General features: G+C 36.1%; 1 protein-coding gene across 13 annotated transcripts in view; it reads right to left on the bottom strand.

Annotated features, from left to right (window-relative positions):
- The window catches only part of TRIP12 (thyroid hormone receptor interactor 12), a 181,013-nt gene that overhangs the window by 111,651 nt on the left and 48,902 nt on the right, over nt 1-20,460 (bottom strand). For 12 of the 13 annotated variants that reach the window (XM_020970927.2, XM_020970926.2, XM_020970931.2 and 9 more), the window contains exon 2: nt 10,282-10,416. The exons of the other annotated variant lie outside the window; for it this stretch is intronic. The gene's annotated coding sequence lies outside the window, so the exon portion shown is untranslated. The remainder of the gene's footprint in view (nt 1-10,281; nt 10,417-20,460) is intronic. 13 annotated transcript variants of the gene reach the window in all.

The raw sequence follows: 20,460 nt of genomic DNA, 5'->3' as shown, positions 1-20,460 counted from the left end.
TGTGTATTCCTAACAAAATGCAGTGAGATGAAAAAGAAAAACAAAATTTTAAATCGATAGCTAACCAATACTTCAAGCAAATATGAAAAAAAAGGCAAATGACAGAAACTACAAGACACTGATACAGGGAAAAAAAATAATTGTCCGTCGTTGCGCTAAAAAAATTGTTAACACAACACTAAAATAGCTATGATCTTATTTAACATTTCCTTAAATGAAGCAAAGAACAGCGCCCATCCATGCCTACCACCTACTTTGTGCCAATCTTTTTCATGTTCTCCAATAAGTTTGTAACAAGAGGTCTACCAAACACACTGGAGGCCCTCACTTTCTCCTGAAATTATAAGGATACCAGTCGAACATTCTGATTGTCCATTTATCACCCCTTTGCCTTTTGATACATGAGTAGCGAACCTTCTATTCCTATCATACATCTTCACTCAAAGAATCTTTTATTACAAGTTCTTTCTATTTCCTCACTAGTTATAAGTTCATATCTACCAGGACCTTCTCTCCATTTTCCTTCCTGTGATAATCATTCAGTTGTACCAGAGGTTGTTGTACGGCTACATGTTAATTTAGAAAACCACAAGTTAACATTATCTATCTCACACTGTATTTTATTTAATTAAACATTTTCCAACTACATTTTAATCTGGTTTTGGCCCAGAGTTTTGCCCAGCTACATTTGACACCTCTGCTATAGTCCATATCCTGCCTCCAAATAGCAACAGTGGTAAAATGTTGGTACTTTTTAAAAAAGTGCCTTTATTTCCAAGATAAGCTCTGGTTCAGAAAAGGAGTTTTGTAATCTCCCAAAGGAAATCTAATCTGCTTTCCTACTGTTCAATGAAATTTATAAAATAAAAATGATGATTCTACCTGAATTAAACATTTAATGACATACCCAACTATCAAGGGATTACAAAACTACAACTGTAAAAAAAAAGAAATTCATCTTAAGAATGAAAAGTTCAAGAACCTCAAGAGAAATAATAAAGAAAAAAGAGAGGAAATGACAGAGACTTAGAATGACAAAATAGCAAATTATTTTAGGGCAGTAATCAACTAAACTACATGGAATGAGTGGAAAAATAGACTAATTCATCAACGGAACAGACTAGGCAAGCAAGACTTTGCTTAATAAACTAAAGAACTAATAGAAATTAGTTTTGCAAAAGTTAGGGTTAAACTCACATCTTAGATTATATACCAAAATAAGTTCAAATGGCTATTCATCCTAAATATAAAACGTCACATTCAAAGAATTAGCTGACACTGTAAAAATACAGGGCTGGAGTAGAATTTATCATGCTTCAATTGACACACAAAAAAAGGAGGGGTAGCTATCATGATCTCAAAGTTAAAGCTAAAATACATTTAATTAAAAGAGATAAAGAGTAAAATTACACTATGGTAAAATGTACCATAGATAATGAAATAATACCAATATTAAAACTATGTGCCTATATATGAATGTTATAGCATTCAAATTTTTAAAGGAAAAGCTAAATGAATTATAGGTAGAAATAGCAAGACTATAATAACGGGATACTTCAACGTTCCCCTCTCAGAACTAGGTAAATCAAACCAAAAATAAATAAGAAAGAAGTCAAGGAGATGAAGAGAATCTGTGAATAAGCTAAATGTGACAAATTCTGGAGAGAAATAATGTGAATGGGAAGGAATAAATGTTTTTCTCAGCAGTATATGGCATCTTTACAAAAACTGACCATATATTGGAGCATAAAAGCTTTATAATTAAATGTAGAAAAGAAGATTAAATGCATCCTTTTCAGATCATATAGCAATAAAAATTATATTTAATAAGAGGCTATGGAAACAGATTCAAAATTAATTGGAGACCTAATCTTAAAGAATATGAGTGGTTTAAAGAAGAAGTTAAAAAAACAATAAATAATTTCGTTGAAGGGAATGATAGTGAAACAACATATCAAAACCTATGAAGGCGGCAGCTAGTTGGTGCAGTGGATAGAGCACTGGCCCTGGAGTCAGAACCTGAGTTCAAATCCAGCCTTAGATATCTATAACACTTACTAGCTGTGTGACCCTCAGCTGGTCATTTAACCCTATTGCCTAACAAAGGAAAAGGAAAACGAAGAGAGGTATCCTAAAAACCTAGAATAGAATATCAAGAAAGAATGATCTATAGTGTCAAAGGCTGCAGAGAGATCAAGGAGAATGAGGAGTGAAGCCACTGGATCTGGCAACTAAAAGATCATTAGTAACTTTGGAGAGAGCAGTTTTGATGGAAAGGTCCAAAACCAGACTGTATGGAGTTAAGAAGAGAGTGAGAGGATAGAAAGTGGAGGTACCTATTACATCCAATAATTTAGCTACATACGCCATCAGGTTTTTTCCCAGGGTGAGACAGACATGGGCATAATTGGAGCTGGTGGTCAGGGAGAAACCAAAATAAGTGATTAGGAAACAACATGCCGAAATGAATAAGGATGACAGAGGGGGCAGTCTTTTGGAGGAGACAGGATAGAATGAGATCACTTGAACAAATAGTGTTAGCTTTGTTAAGGAAAAGAGGCAGGAAGAACCTGAGTGATAGAAGGTAAGGAAGAGGAAGTTCACAGCCAACGGCTTCAATTTTTCTGTAAAATATAAGGTAAGGTTCTCAGCTCAGACAACGGGGGAAAGGCGGTTTGAGGAGGGAAGAAAAGTTTTGGAAGATCAGCCGTGGAGAGTAGGCTACAATTGCTTACCAGTAGTGAAGAACTAGATGAGATTGTATAACATAAATTTGTGTTGGACCCAGTCAGAACAGTAGCATGATTTTCTCCATTCCTCTCTGAACTGTACCTTGCCATCTCACCCTAGAATATCTCCTACCCCAGCTGACCCACTCTTCAGTTGCTGAGTTCCTTCCAAGGCCTCCATTTTGTGAAAAGGCTCAGGCCAAGAATCCTACATTCCCCACCCAGCTCTGTTTCTGACTTACTGGACTTTACCACTATGACCCCATGTGATTACTTTCCTCCTAATTTCCCTTTGACCCATCATCAAATGCCTGATGGACATCTGACAGACACCTCAAATTCAACTGTGAGTTTGAATGAACTCAATCATTTCCTCCAATCTACCCCTCTTCCAAGTTTCCAATTTCTGTTGATATCACAATCATCCTCTCCAGCAACATGTATAATGGCTATCTTCCCCTTAAGTACCTTCTCTCCACACAGAGGCCACCCTATAGCCATGCTCCATCATCAACCATTTCACAGTTACTGCAAAAGCGTTCTAATTGATTTGACCCTGTCCCCAAAGACAAACTGGCCTTACCTGTTGTGCCCAAAATGCACTCCTGTCACATCTCTCTGACTCTAGAAAACCCTGCTTTCTTGCAAGACTCAATTCAAGCACCACTGACTTGCAAGGTGCCTTTCACAGTTCCCACAAATGCTTGCCACCTTCCTCTTCTGTTACCTAGTATCTGTTTTGTGTTTTATACACATTTATTAACCAGCTGCTATTTCTGTAAATGGAAGTCCCTACAGGGCCAGAACTATTTTGCTTGTCTTTGAATCCCCAGGACCTGACACACTGCTTCAGTCAAATACAGCCTGATCAAGTCTAAAATCACAAAACCAAAACCAAACAGTCTGGATAAATATTTAAAATAAAATCATTCAAAAGAACCTCTTATTAGTAGGTTTTAAAGACAATCTATTACTAAGAGGGAAGAAGAAAAGAGTAAGTTGACTTCGTATCAGAGATTGCTGGTTATTTAAAGAGTAGATGACAAAAATCACATTAGTGATCTCAGAAAGTTAAATACAGTTTTAATAAATTATTGCTTCAAGGCAAAAGTCCCTCAGTTTAATCCAGAGATAAGCACTCCACAACAAGAACACTAAATGGTTGTATAGTTCTAACAACACATAAGTTTCTAGATGTTAGACAACAGACAAGGCTGTTAGAAGTAATTCTGATAAAGGTGGAAGTAAATAGAACGGCTGTGTTCCAGCAGTCAGTAAATAAACATTCACTAAGCACCTGCTGTGAAGCAGGCACAGTGCTAACTGTGGAAGGGACCACACACAACACCCCCCCCAAAAAAAAGCAAAACTAGTAACTGTCCCCCCAAAGGTAGGGGACAACAACAACAAACAAACAAAAAACCCTGCATAAACCAAACAAATAAATTTGGAAAAGAAGGATGACACCTGACAGCAACATGTGGTTCTTCAGACAGGAAGATCCTGGAGGGCAGGGAGTGATTCCTTTTTCTGTTTGTATCACAGGAGCATAACTAGGCATAGTAACTGGTATGTCCTTAATAAATGTTTGCTGACTTGAAGTTACTTAAAGTGGAACTAGAACTCCAAAAGATGACAGCACAAGGAAGACTTCAAAAAATAAAGTATGTACAGCATAAGTATAAAGTTAATAAATAAACATACCAAGTAGTTAAATACAAGGTAGTCTGAGAGGGAGGGCACTAGCAGCTGGAGAATCAGAAAAAGGCTTCCCACATTTTGAGGTGAGCAATTACATACTGGAGCATCTTCCACAATGATCCTTAATCTCAAATTAGCCTTTCCCCCTACCACCAAGACATCCATTCTTCCCTCCACTCCCTCACTTCCAAAACCATCTGGTAGGCAGTCAGGAAAAACAATCGAATTTTAAGATTATCAGGAGTAAAATATTAAAAGTGTCTTTGTATCTTCTACCAGAAAATATCCATGTATTTCAAAGTTTAAGTTAACATATTATTTACTGCTCTGCCACACACTTCTGTTCCCTTCTCATTACAAAGATCACCAAGAATTTACTGCTAAAGGAAAAGCATTGCCACCTGATGAGGCAGCATGGCATGGAGGATGATAAGGCGAACGGCTGTGGGACCATGGACCAGTCACTCTGGTTCATCAACTGGAAAATAAGGAGGCTGAACCAGAGGTTGCTCTTAAGATCTCTTTCAGCTCTAAATATATGATAAGATGCAAGATACTATCAACCTATTTATTCTAAAACTATTCTATATAAACATCTATTTTATCAGGGATATGAATATAAAAATTGCGTTAATAATGGAATGTGTTGTGGCTACTAAAAAGAAAACTGGTCCAAATTTATGTTTTCTACAGAATTTCTATTTAAGCAAAATCAAAATTAATGGACATTTTCTAAATATACAATTATTAGCAGTAGCAGGCAACCCAGGAACATGCTAAATTACATAGGTAATGCTGAACAGGAATTAAGTTTCACTATATATAATCAAACAGGTAATTGGGTTTAATTATATATACAGTAAAATTCTTGATCAGTCATCTTTTATCTACTAATCTCGATTTAATGCGAACACAGGCTACACTGCTGAAATAAGCAAAACTGATACTGGAGTAGCTAAACTAATAACTAAATAAAAGTTTATATTCACATACCACTTCGAGATTTACAACTCCTCTCCCTCCCCTTACCTCCTTCTCGACTCTTCACCCATCCCTTTTGCTCCCCTTCCCTCCGTTCCCTACTTTCCCCTCCCCCCCAACCTATCCCCAGCCTTCCCTCCATCCTTTCTCCTTCCCTTTATCAGCCTAGACCATGCCATGGTGAAGATGGCTGAGGAGGCCACAGAGCCTGCCAAGGCAGACATCATGGTGCTGTGCCAGGACATGTTCTCCCAAATGGCCACATACCTAACAGGCGAGCTGACTGCCACCAGTGAGCACCATAACCTTCTGGAAAATATGAACAAACTGACTAGCTTGAAATATCTAGAAATGAAAGATATCATTAAAGGACGTAAACCAGACACATGCAGCACTTCAGCCTTATCTGGATCAGATCACTTTAACTGAGGAGCAAGTAGCAGCTCTGGAGCAGGAGCTTACACGTTGGATGCATGTTCAAAGGAAACAGAAGCAAAGTACAAGAAGTTAAGAGAGGCGATGAAAGAATTCTTTAGCACAAAGGCTTTAACTACAAGAATGTTTTGTAAGAGCTGAAACAAGTGGGATGGAACTTATCACTATGCTTCAATTCCTAAAAGGAAGTGGTGCTGCTAATCCAAAGAGAATCCCAGCCCTCACTTCTTGAAGTTTCCTAAACCTGCAGCCCCTGGAACCTCACCTTATCTTGCGCTTTATTCAGAAATCGAGGACCAACCCCATCTAGAGCAGACTCAGAGGAGAGGCTCTCATCTCCTTGTCTCCTCCTTTCTTCCCTCTTCCCTAGGGCTCCACCTTGGACTCTGTTATGAATGTGTCTCCCCACCCCCTTCATAACCCTGTTCTTCAACTTAAATAATAAATGCTGACTTATGAAAAAAAACATTTACAACTCTTTTTCCTTTTATTTCTTCAAGATAAGAGATGGAGTTGCAGAAATATGGACTTTATTGATAGGTAAGCGTCTAAGATCCTCACAACAATTTACAATCTTAATGAATGGCTAAAGCATTAGAAGCAAAATAACTGGGGTCAGGAAACTGTTAAAGGTAGAGTCACTTACAGTAATAATTCATAGTTAAAGAACTCAAAAAAAAGCACTATTTTTAGTATTTATTGTCATGGCAAAAACTTCAAAATGAGGCTATCAAAATACTACAGTACAAAACAGCAACAGTATGTTATGTAAAGTAACTCTGAGTCAAAAAGCAAGGAAATATTACATTATGTTTTGTATACTGTTTGTTGAAAATTATATAATGAATTCTGGGGAAAGCTCTCTTCTGCATTAGAGACTTACAACTAATGGATTAAGTTCATTAAAGTTCCAGCAGAAATGGTGAAAGTACTGTAAGCTTGGCACTTAAAGACAGAAGTTTCATATATTTTTTAAAAAACTGTATTATATTCATAATTTATATTCATAAAATTCTTTTTTTTTTTAAATTCAACTTATGTGGAACATCAATGAGATAGATGTTACTATGCAATAAGTAATTTTTTCTACCTTTATCCCTGCCATGAGATGTACCCTAGGCTCTGTCTAAAGAGCTCTTCTCTCTGTATAGACCTACTCTCTTAGTGATTTGATCAGCTCCAACAGTTAAATCATCACTTCTATGCAAATGATACCAGAATCATTCTATGTCCAGGCTTGGTCTTCCTCCTGAGCTTTAGTCTCAGCTTACCAATCAACTATCATTGTACATTTCCCCTTAGATCCCCCTTGTACAAACTCAAAATTTCTGCTATTTCCATAAAAACCCACCCATCTATTCCCAAATTTCCTATCTCTGTAAAAGGTGCCACCATTCTTCCAATAACTCACACTTTCATGCTCCTTCATTCACTATATCCAATTAGCTACTAAGTCCTAAGGGAAAATCAACATCTCTACACTCCATCCCTTTTTGGATTCATTCACATAGTGACCACCCAGAGCTCAGATCATCTCCTCTCAACTGCACCATTACAATAGTCTCTTACTTAGTCTCTGTCCTATTTCTAAATTATCTCCCACACAGTGTCAAACTGATATTTTAAAAGTCATGGTCTCTGACCACATATCATTCTCTAGTTCCTCTGGGATCCCATACACACTACTGTATTTGACATATAAAGCCCTTCAGCAGTCTGGCTTTGTGGTTCTCCTGGGCCAGTCATTTATGCTTCCTGGGTCTTAACATTTCCTCTGCTGTAAAATGAGGATGCTAGACTAGATGGTCTCCAAAGCCCCTACTAAATCTATGCTCCTATGATCTTACCTTTCTGTGCTTATTATTATATACTAATCCTTCTCACAAGTTCTACATTTCATCCAAAATGGCTATTCCATATCTAGTCTCCATTCCACAGTTGGCCATAAGGCCTGAAAAGCACTCTCTCCTCAACTCTCTCTCTTAAGAACCCCATGGGCTCACCATAAAGTCTTCTCTGATTCCACCTCCTATGGTCCTTATCCTCCCCAAACTGTTTCTATGCGATAGAATTTATGCTGCTTGCAGGCTCAAGATCTACGATCCTGAGATCTTCCCTGATCATTCCCAGGACACTGAGCTCCTTAGACACTAATTCAATGTAAAAATTCAACAAATATTAAAACTCTTTGATTAGTTATTTACACTTCTTAGATACCAAACCCTTATTAGAAAAATGTGACACAATTTTTTTCCCCATTTGCCTGATTCCCTTCTTATTCTAGGTCCAAATGTCTCTGATGAGGGTAGGGTAATTCAAGCTACAAACAAACAGGTATGTACATATGTATAAATATGAACACATGTATATATGACCAAAAGCCATTCCTCAAAAGGTAAGTAGTTAGAAGATATGAAAGAGTAGTTCTCAAAAGAACTGCAAACTATTAACAATCACATAAAAGAACTCATCAAATCACAAATAAGAGACATATGAATCAAAACAACCTTGAGATTTCATTTCAGACCCTGCAAATTTATAGATAACAAAAGATGGAAATAATCTGTGTTGGGTGGTCTGTGGAAAGATAGGCAAACCGATACATTGCTGCTAGAGTTCAAACCTGCACGATCATTCTGGAAACCATTTTGGAATTATACAAATAAAGTAACTAAAACGTCACTGATAAAAACAACGCCCCCCTATATGTCAAAATGTTCATAACAACACTTCTTCTGACAGCAAAAACATGGAAACAAAGATGCCCACTGAACTTGGGAATGACTAAATAAACTTGGTAGAAAAATGTAACGGACTACTGCACTATAAGAAATTGATGTACACAGAAGCATGGAAAGACCTACCTGAACTGATGCAGAGTGGAGGAAGTAAAGCCACGAAAAACAACACGCACAACGACTTTTGGTTGTTGCTCAGTCGTTTTTAGTCATACTTGACTCTCTGTGACCCCACTCAGGTTTTCTTTGCAAAGATACTGGAGTAGTTTGCCATTTCCTTCTCCAGCTCAGGAAACTGAGGCAAGAAGGGTTAAGTGACTTCTCCAGGATCACACAGCTAATTAAGTGTCTGAGGCCAGATTTGAACTCAGGAAGATAAGTTTTCCTAATTTCAGGCCCAGCACTCTACCCACTTCACCACCTAGCTGCTCTACACAGTGACTACAACAATGTAAATGAAAAGCAGCAAAATAAATAAACAAATAGATAGATCGATAAATAAACAAATAAATAAGAATAAAATCAAAAATCAAAAATTAATACTGAATATTTATAAAAAAGAAGTATGACTCAAAAGAAGAGACATAAGAAGACACTTAGGGGCAGCTAGGTGGCACAGTGGATAGAGCACCGGCCCTGGAGTCAGGAGGACCTAAGTTCAAATCTGGCCTCAGACATATAACACTCACTTATCTGTGTGACTCTGGAAGTCACTTAACCCCAACTGCCACATACACACACACACACACACACACACACACACACACACACACGAAGATATTTATAAGTCCACCTGTTTGCAGCAATGGGTCTATAAGCACTGCATACTGCACAAATTTTAGATTTTTTTCACTCTACTGATCTACAATGATTTTTCCCTCTTTTTCTTTTTTCGCCTTTGAAAAATACTATTTGTTATATGGGGGTGGCTTACCAGGAGGGGCAGGTAAAGGAATACAGGGGAAAATGTTAGAGATGTTTCTTTAAAAAAGGAATTAATAAAAACATAATAAATATCTCCTCAGACAAATTATAAATTCCAGGATGATAGGGATCACAGTCACTCCTACTCCATGTTAACATCTTCTATATGCTCCACAGCTACCCTAACACCTTTTTCTGACATTCAGTCAATTAAAGAATGCATGAGTTGCTGCTGTCAGCAGGTTGAATTTATATAAACACTAAATTTTTGGTTTGTTTCTAAAAAAACAAAAACAAAAACAAAAATCTTACGGTTTTTATGATTCCCCCCAAAATTTTGTGCAGTGGCTTGCTCTTTAAGGCAAGTTCTAGCAAGTTTCCTTGATTTGAATCAATGAAGATCTACCATTTCAACTCTTTTCATATTTTTAACATATGACTGCACTAAAAGCATAATCAAAAAGCTACTTGAAATCCTTAAGAATTTTGTTTTGGAAATTTCATTAGCTTAATATTGTTCAAAACAAGGACACCAATGTACTTTTGCACATAAAATCCATTAGAAATGTATTTATAATGTTTATTAAAATTCTAAAATAGGTCCAACAAAACCACATGACAAATAATTATATACTAGATAGATTTCTAATACCCAAAAATGCTTCTTTGACAAAACCTAACATTTAAATTACATTCAGTATATAACATTAAAAAATAGAAAATAATTTGTATTTTAAGCACCACTTAAGGACAAATTACAATTTAATTTTTACCTGTTAGTTGGACTTCTGCAACCTTGGTATACCAAAACAGAATTGATAAGTTGCTCCCTTACAGGTAGTAGTAGCCACACCTGTGAGTTTGGCACCTTCCGGGACTGCTCTCTGTCCAGCTTTCCTCAGTTGACACTGCCATAGCCAACAAACAAGCATATTTTCTAGTTAGCAAGATGTTTAAAACTAAATGCTACCAAAAAAAAAAACCAAACAGAAAAAGTAATCTACAAACCATGCAGAAGAGATGAACTCTGCTAATTTAGAAGGAATAGGAATCAAATTCTTAAGCGGTCTCTCTTTGTATTCCCCTAACAGCTCAGACTAGATTAGATTTCAACTACAATTAGAAGAGTGCAAACCACAACTAAATTAACTGTCACAAGTCCAAAAACTTATTAACTAAAAATACATGCAAGAAAAACAGTCCATTAATGTACCAGAAACTAACTTGGAAAGCTATGAAGGTCAACTAAAAAGTGGGGAATCTAGTCCCCTGGAGAAACCCGACATTCACTAAATGCACATAACCCTGAAATGTCTTCAAGTCATCTCTCACTTAACAGACTAAAAGTTAACTCATTATTTAACAATATTTGCTGAGCTCGTATTACATGTCTACCATTGCAGTCAAAAAATGTTATCTAATACTTATGCCTATACATAATATTTTTCCTATTAAAAAACCTCTAAGGTCCCCTTTCTGCTGTTCTAAAATTCTATTATTTTATATCTTAGTTGATAGGTCAAAGAATAAAACTAATGACAGCATTTTGGTACTTACTCCCTTCTTCATGCCACAGAATTGAAGTTCACAAATAATCTATTCCAATAAACAGTTAATATAGACTAAGTTTGTAAGGCCACAGCAGAATCATAAAACCAGTCAGTGAAGATCATCTAAAGTTAGCTAAGAAAGTCTGAGAAAAAGACCTAATATAAAGATCACTCTAAGTTAAATATTTTTGCTCCTTAGAAAAAGGAAGACATTGCCTGTTCTCAGAAAGCTTCCTCATATGGCCTCTGGAATGACCTACTGTGACTTCAGAAACTCAACACTGAGCAAAGGTGAAAAGTGCCAATAAGATGGGTGAGTCATGCTGAAGGATTACCCTCTTCTCTGAAGATAATCATTCAACTAAAACTCACTCACTTCAGGTCCCAAAGTCTACAGCCTGAACTAGAAAAGGTTAACGCCTTCAATTAGCCATTGAAACACTTGATCCACCCAAAACAAGACAACAAAAACTCAATTTCCACCAATTATGTTAACCTTTTTGAAGATAAGTTTTAGTGGACTTTTACTAAGAATGACCATTAACAGGCCTGTACAACTCGCCGTAAGTGGCCCATGGGCTGGCAAGCTGTGTAGCCCTGGACTATAATAAAAGACAGAAAATAATTATAATCAGAAGAAAGGTTTAAGTTTTATTTTATATTGACAGATTTTAATTTTTCATTAGCTTGTTACTAAACCTGAAAAGTATTGTGCTCAATTCAAAGTGCCACATTTTAAGAGGAATACAGTGCAAGTTTAAGGTACCAGAAATCAAGATCATAGAAATAGGTTGAAAAGACTGGAAAAAAACCTTTAGAAATAATACTTGTCTTCAAATATTTGAAGGAATGCTGCCTAATGGGCAGAAATTACAGAGCATCAGATTTCAGCTCAATGTAAAAAACTTCTCAACAAGTAAAACTGTAAGAAAATAGAATGGGTTATTTTGCTGTTAATAAGATCTCTAACATTAAAGGTACTGGCTCAGACAACCATACCAGAGGCAGTACGGAATGGCTGAGGAAACCAACAACCTTGAATGTCACAATTTGTTATAAAACTTTGTAAAAATTTAAGCTCAAATTTTAAGATTTTCTGAGAAATTGAGTCGTTCATATTAAAACCAGGAATTATCAGAATTAATCAAAAGCTGGCTACAATGGCTTCTTCTCTTAACTTTCCTAAATACTCATTTGACTCCAATTAAATTTCTCTTCAAATAATTCACAATAATAAAACAAGAGTGACTACTTAAAACCAGTGGATCAGAGATTTAGACAAGGAAGGCACCTTTGAGATCTTTTAGTCCAAGTCCCTCACCACAGAAATGAAGAAACTGAGGCCTAGAAAAAATTAAGAGATTTGTCCATCACACCACTATAATGTATCAATAGAGTCAAACCTAGATTCTGGAATCTAAACCTAGCACTCTGCCTTAATACTACCAACAGATATTTAAGCTAAAGCTTATGTCAAATTGATAAGAATGAGAGAAAATAGTGACACTCAACTAAAAGTAAGGAACTGCCATGTTTAACTGTAATGACAGAATTCTTCACTGAAGCTGTCCCATCTCTTCACTACCTTGCATAAATCTTCCCCAAATTCCACTTTTTAAATTTCTTACCCCGTTTTGCTTTAATAGATATTTCCTAGTAAGTTTCCTAACAACACAAATTCCCCCCAAAATAAGTTAATCCATTTTGAACAGAAAGGCATTTGCTCACTGACAGGATGGCACTAACACTGACTTGGATCTGACCAGTGTTTTGCTGACTCTTTAAGATTATTTCATCCACACTACTGTAGTCAGTCACTTCACAAGTCTTCCTACTGACAGCCATTTTCAAATAATGTTCTACTCTATAGCTTTTCCTAGTTTTCTGCCATTTAAATGAAAAAGAAAATGAAACACCAGAGGCTTGACATAAGTCACACAGTATTTTATACTTAGAATCATTTTGATTTGATTTGCCTCAAACATCAGCCTTATGTAGTATATGAGCACAACTTTTTTCTTTCAAAAAGATTAATTAGTAAAGCTCTCTATTTTGAAAATTAGTTGATGTCAAAATGATAACACAATCTGTAAGACAAACTTACTATTTACTATTTACTCATTTTAAACTTATTTAACCTGGAAGAGTAGTTTAAGGTCTTCTGTAGAATACTTTCGTCATTGCTAGGTGACTTCAATGTTTGACATTTCATTTTTGTTGGTTTTTTTAAAAACAGTAAATGAATTTTAATCTGAATTATATACTTTATATATTGCTTCCCCCCAAACCCACAATTCCTGTCTCAAAAGTTTAGCAGCATAGCAGGAGCTACCTACTTAAAAAGGTTGGTCTGGTGTTATGATTTTAATAATTCTGCAATAAGCAGTTTTAGTTTCTAACAAGCTCCAATTGAAATTTGGTAAGAAAATTTTGGCAAAAGCAAGTTTTCCTTCAGGAAGTATTTTTTAGAAATGCTAGTTTTAAGATCTGTCTTCGAAAAAAGTTGTCTCTAAAGCTTCATCACGGTACAAAGCAAGGCTGGAAGTCCAAACTTCAGGGTGTGCTGCATACCAAAACGGAAATACTCTTGGAAATGAGGTCATATAAGAATAATGTCTTGCGCAGTGGATAGAGCACCGACCCTGAAGTCAGGAGGACCTGGGTTCAAATACGACCTCAGACCAAACACATGACACTTACTAGCTGTGCGACCCTGGGCAAGTCAGTTAACCCCAACTGTGAAGAACAGAGGAGGGGGGAGGGGGGAAGGGGGAAGGGGGAGGGGGGAAGAGGAAGAAGAGAAGAATCTCTCATCAATTTGGCCTCAAAGGAATAAAGTTTTTGGCCGCAGCAAATCTCCAGATGACTGAGATTGTGGGGTAGGTAAAGAGTACCCACACCAAAGACACTACAGATTCTTCAGAGGTAAAAATTCTTCACTTAAGGTTCACAGAGAACCCAAAGTAATCCATGCACAGATTTCAGGAGTCTATGAACTTGAATGAGGGGAAATTACATCATTATTTTCACTAAAATTCTGTTTCTTTTACGATTCTAAATTTTTTTTATGCATTTTGAAAACAGCATTCTAAGAAGGGGTCCATGGGTTTTGTCAGACCATTTTAATGAAATACAGGACTTCCAGACATTCCTGACTAGAAAAAACAAAAATTACATAAAATCTTTAAATACCAGCACAAAACAAATAGAAAAGGGCAAATTTGAGAGAGTAATCCTTAGGGAATAAAGTAAGATGAATTGTTTACATTTTAATATCAGGAGATGATATACATATGATCATACATCAGGAGTCACAGAGAGTCTAGTAAGACATGGGGCAGTCTTTGGAGTGGATTTAATATTAAAATTAAGAAAAGGAAAGGAATGCACTGGAGAGGGTGAAGTGGGGGAAATTCTTACATAACTGGGATACATAAGTAAAAATTAAAACAAGGGAAAAAGGGTGGGGGAAATGGGTGACCACTTGGAACTTTACTTTCATCTGAACTGATCAAAGTATTTTAGAATACACTCACAGAGCTGGGTGCATAAATAGATATTATTCAACAGGGGCACAGGAAGAGTAAGGTGAAGGGGAATAAAAGGTTCTAAGCAAAACACACTTCAAGAAAAGGGGCAGGGAAAGAGAAGCAAAATTTCATCAAACCTGGAGCACTGAGACTGCACATTCACTCACTACCCTCTTCTCAATCAAGAAGGGCAGAGAAACAAAGAGAAGGAAAACTAAAGGAATAAGATAGAGAGAAATGAGCAATTAAAAATCATGACTAGGAATGTGAATGGGATGAACTCATTCATATAACGGAAGAAGACCAAAATGGATTAGAAAACAGAATCTAATGATGTTGTTTACAAGAAACATACTTGAAACTTTAAATACTAATATAGAGTGAAAACTAGGGACTGGAACAAAATTTATTAAGCTTCAGTACAAGTTAAGAAAAAAAAGGGCAAGGGTAAAAATAATGCTCTCAGGGAAGGCAACAACACAAAGAGATTTAAAATAGATAAAGAAACTACATTACAGGGGTAGCAAGGTGGCACAGTGGATAGAGCACTGGCACTTGAAATCAGGAGGCCCTGAGTTCAAATGCGGTCTCAGGACTGACACTTACTTGCTATGTGACCATGGGCAAGTCATTTAACCCCATTGCCTAGCAAAAACAAACAAACAAAAAAAGTTTTTCCTATATCAGATCGCCCACCATCTCAGGGAGGGAGAAGGAGAAAAATTTAAAACTCAGGCTTATGAAAGTGATTGTTGATAAGTCAAAATAAATTAATTTTTAAAATACAATTAAAAAATAAATAACAAAACACCATACTGAAAAGTAACAAAGACAATGAATATCCATACAAAATATGAGCCAAATGATGTAGCACCTATATACTTAAAAGAAAACTTAAGTTTGAAGGTACAGAATTAGAGTTGTAGAGCTAGGTTTCAAGCTAGACATATAAATAGAAACTAAAAGTGTAATAAAGGAGGACTTTAACGTACTTTTTTCAAACACACACACACACACACACACACACACACACACACACACAGAGAGTTAAGGATCTGAATAGAATTTTAGAAGTCATATGACAGACCAAAGGTAATTAATGAATGGAAATAAAAAGCATACATATTTTTCAGCTGTGCAACCACTACAATTAACCATAAATTAGGGCATTACAAATGAATACTGAAAAATAAATACATAAACATTTTTACGGATCACCACACAAAACTATATTTATGTACACACAACCCCCTCAATAAACAGTGAGGTCACTGACCAAAAACAGCCCCTCAAAATCATAGAAATAATAAATTTCATTAAAAAATAGTAACAATAAAACGATATTTTTATAGACTCTTCATGTTATTTTTTCCCCAGTTACATGTGACTTTTAACATTCATTTTCTTAAAATTCCAAATTTTCTCTCTTCCTCCTTCATATCCCTCCCTGAGACAGTAAGCAATTTGTTATAGATGATACATGTTCCATCATGTAAAACATATCATAACAGTACTGTTGTAAAAGAACAGAGACCCTTGGGGGCAGCTAAGTGGCACAGTGGATAGAGCACCGGCCCTGAAGTCAGGAGGACCTGAGTTCAAATTCAGCCTCAAACCAAACACCTGACACTTACTAGCTGTGTGAAAATTAAAAAAAATTTAAAAATTAAAAAACTAACAGCACCTACCTTGATGAATCAAATAACAAGGATCAAATAAGACCATTTTTTTAAACGTGCTTAGAACACAGTACAGGTACTATATAAATGCTTATTCCTATTCCGCCCTTTTCCCCCCTATATATAAAATGGGAATAAATTGGAGGTCTTTCCAGTCACATTAAAAGTAAAACAAGGATGACCATTACCACCATCACTATTTGATATAGTACTAGAAATACTAGTAATAGAAAAATTGAGGGAGTATAGACAAAGAAACAAAATTATCACCTTTCACGTATGATTATGATGCTTTACACGACAGTAATCATGGAAGAGTTAAATGATAAAAAAAAAACCATATTCAGCATTTCTATATTATCAACAAAACCCAGAAGCTAGGTGGTGCAAGGTATAAAACACTAGGTTTAGAGTCAGGAGTTCAAATCTGGTCTCAAACACTTACTAGTTGTGTGACTCCGGGTGAGTCACCCTATATACCTCAGTTCCTCACCTGTAAAATGAACTAGCAAAAGAAATGGTGTGTGTGTGCACACATACATACACACTTACATTTACGTGCATATATTCATTATAAGCATGTATGTGTATATATAAGCAAGTATACACACATGTATGTATACACACAATAAATGTGTATATGCATACACACACACATATTTACATGTTTTATGTATATAATGGAGAAGGAAATGACAAACCACTCCAGTATCCATGCCAAGAAAATCTGAAATAGGGTAAAAAGTAGAACACGCCCGAAAATGACTGAATAAAAACAACAACTTGTGTTTGTGTGTCTGTACGTATGAGAGAGATTCCATTTAAAGTAACTACAGAATGTATACTTTGGAATACTCATGCCAAGACAAATACAACTATAAACACTCTTAACACAGATAAAAATAGAGCTAAATAACTCAAGAAACAATTTCTTTGAGCCCATATAATAACATTACTATCTAAATTAATAATTTATTGCCATACCAATCAAATTACTTTATAGAGCTAGAAAAAAAAATAATAAAATTCCTTATGACAGAGGGGTGGAGGGGGGATCCAAGAATTTTAAAGGAAATCATGAAAAGGTAGGAAGGAATGAGGCAGTATTAGATTTCAAACCACACTACAAAGTAGTAATCACCAAAACGATTTGGTACTGGATAAAAAAGTGTAGCTGATCAGTGGAATAGAGTAGGTATAGAACACACAATGTGCTTCCAATAAGCACATTAACCTTTTGTTTGTTTAATAATCTAAATACACTGTGATACTGGAGTAAAATTTCACCATTTAACAGAAACTTCTAGAAAACTGGAAAGTACTCTGGCAAAAACTAGGCACAGACCAATATGTCACACTATATACAATGATAAGCTCTGAACAGGAGATATGACAAACATAAATAAAAGGAGCAAGAAAGAAATTACCTTTCAGATCTATAGGCAGCGGAAGAAATGATCACAAAAGGTAAAATGGAAATTTCTGCTATAAAATTAAAAAGGTTTTAGAAAAATAAAAACCAATGCAACTAAAATTAGAAGAGGAGGTAAATGGAGGGGGGAGAATCTTTTCAGCTAGTTTCTGATAAAGGTCTTGTTTCTAAGACTTATAGGGAACTAATTCAGATTAATGTGGACAAAAATCATTCTCAAACTGATAAGATGGTCAAAGATCATTAACAGGCAGTACGAAGGGGGAAAAAAATCCCAAGCTATCTATAGCCATATGGAAAAAAAGGGATATGAATCACTAATAATTAGACAAATACTAATCAAAGCAATTCTGAGGTTCAACCTCAAATCCAGTATATTGGCAAAGTTGAACAAAAAGGAAAATGACAAATGCCAGAAAGGCTACAGGAAAACAGACACATTAATGCATTGTAAACTGGGGAATCAGCACAAATGCTCTGGGAAAGCATTTTGGAATTATGCCTTATAATTAAGCTGAGAACACCCTTTCACTAAGCAATTTGAGAAAGAGGATAAGAATCCATATACACAAAAATATTAATGCTGTTGGTTCAGTCATTCGGTTCTGTCTGACTCTTGTAACCTCATGGACACAAGAAATTCTTCCATCCTCCAATATCTCTCGAATTCTGTCCAAGAAAATATTAACAGCATCTCCTTTTTGTGATGACAAGTAGTACACATAAATTGAGAAATGACTAATTTATGGCATATGAATACTACTGTTCTGTAAAAAATGATGACAGAGAGACTTCAGATGACTTATATGAACTGACGCAGAAAAGGAGCACAACCAGAAGAGTCATTTATATAAAGATAACAACACTGTAAAGACAAACAACTTGGAAAACATAAACACTCTAAAAGTGAAATGCCCAACCTCCTAACAGCTGATGGATTATGAATTAAGACTGAGACATATATTTTTGGGATATGGCCAGTGTGGGAATTTGTTTTGCTTAATTTCTGAGTATTTGTTCCAACGGTATTTTCTTTTTCTTTGGGAGTGTAGAAGGAGGTAAAGAATATGCATTTTTGTTAAATGAGGAAAACGTTTTTTAAAGACAAAAAAGTAAAACTCGATAAAATCCAAAGAATATCTACAAAAAGGAACCTCATACTCGAAAAGTCACAAATCTGATTACCAAATATACCATCTTGCAAATATCCCAAAGAAATTTTTATCAGAAAACAAATTTAATTGTACAAGATTACTCAGCAATTACAAAAAGGGAAGGGTTAAAATGAGATTGCCCCAAAATGGAAATCAGCTTGTTCCTGAAAACTGCCTATCCTACAAAAGTGAGTACCACTATTCTTCATATGTTCAAGAAACTCATTCTTTCCTCCTAACAAAAAACTTAGTTCAAGGTCTTTTGATGCATAAAGTGACAAACCATTAAAAATTAAGCAAGGAGAGTAAGACCAGAATGCAAATAATGAGTAACTAGGGAAATTAACATTTGAAGTCGTTAAGATGATTAAAAAATTATTGGAGTACACAAATACATTATGCAACACACTCATATGCCTATATATGCACGCACGTGCGCACACACACACACACACACACACACACACACACACACACAGTAAACTGTATAGAATCCAAATTCTTAAAAGGCTAAATGAAATGCAAAACCAACACAGTATGTTGCAATATTACTATTACCTCAAAGGCTCCCCCCCTCCCATATTAAATCTATGACCCTCTACTCTTATAGTTGACCAGCCTTCTTCAATCAGGCCTTGACAAATCCAACAGAAACATAAACTTTTGTTTAAGGAAATTACAGCAATGAACAGAACATGAGTAAACCTTTTATGGTGGCCATATGGAAATCTTCAAAAGCAGATTTCTGATGAGACTAACAAAATTGATAAACTAGTTAGCTTTGTTGGTAAAAAGAAACATGTTCATTCACCTATCAATTTTTACCTAGACTACCTCAAATCTTGATCTATGCAGCTACCAAAATGATTTTTGGCTTCCACTCAGTTAACAAGTCCCTCCTCTTCTCAAATTCCAATGGCTACCTATTGCCTCTAGGGTCAAATATAAATGCCTTGGCTTGGAAAGACCTTCACAACCAGACCCTGAATCTACCTTTCTACTCTCATTTTATTTTGCTCCCTTTTCCACACCCCACCCTCCAGCCAAACTGGCTTTCTCTCTAAACTTCACAGGTACTCCACCCTCCCATTCCTACACATCTCAGTACTTGATAGACCCCAAGCCTAGAATATACTCCTTTCCTCACCTCTGCCTAACAAATATAACCCAAGCAGCAATGTTTATACAAAGCCTTCTACAGAGACTTCTGGTCAATAAGCTCCCCAGAACAGTAAGCAGACCACCCAGCTTGAGTATGCCTACCCCAACAAAACGCTAAATTCCAAGCAGACTAGATTAGGATCAAAAAATACAATAAGAAACTACAATACATGACTTCTTCCACTAGAAGTCAAAAAGCAAGAGCTGTCAGTGCAGAACACCCTTACAATGTGATCAGAGATAAAACAAGGATACCTATATATCCTGGAAGGCTCTACAGTCTAAAAGCAGTAAGAGTAGAGTGTCCCCTAAGAAAGAGGGTGGGAGGAGGGGGATTCAAAGATGAGTTGAAAAGAAAAGGGGAGGGACAGAAAGGAGGAAATATTAGAAAACCTAAGGGCACCAGAAAGGCCCAGGAAAAGACAAAGGTCACCACACAGTGACAG

The sequence above is a fragment of the Phascolarctos cinereus genome, unplaced genomic scaffold (genome assembly GCF_003287225.1).
Source record: "Phascolarctos cinereus isolate Bilbo 61053 unplaced genomic scaffold, phaCin_HiC Scaffold_7;HRSCAF=346, whole genome shotgun sequence".
NCBI lineage: Eukaryota > Metazoa > Chordata > Mammalia > Diprotodontia > Phascolarctidae > Phascolarctos > Phascolarctos cinereus.
This window is presented reverse-complemented; position numbering and strand designations above follow the sequence as displayed.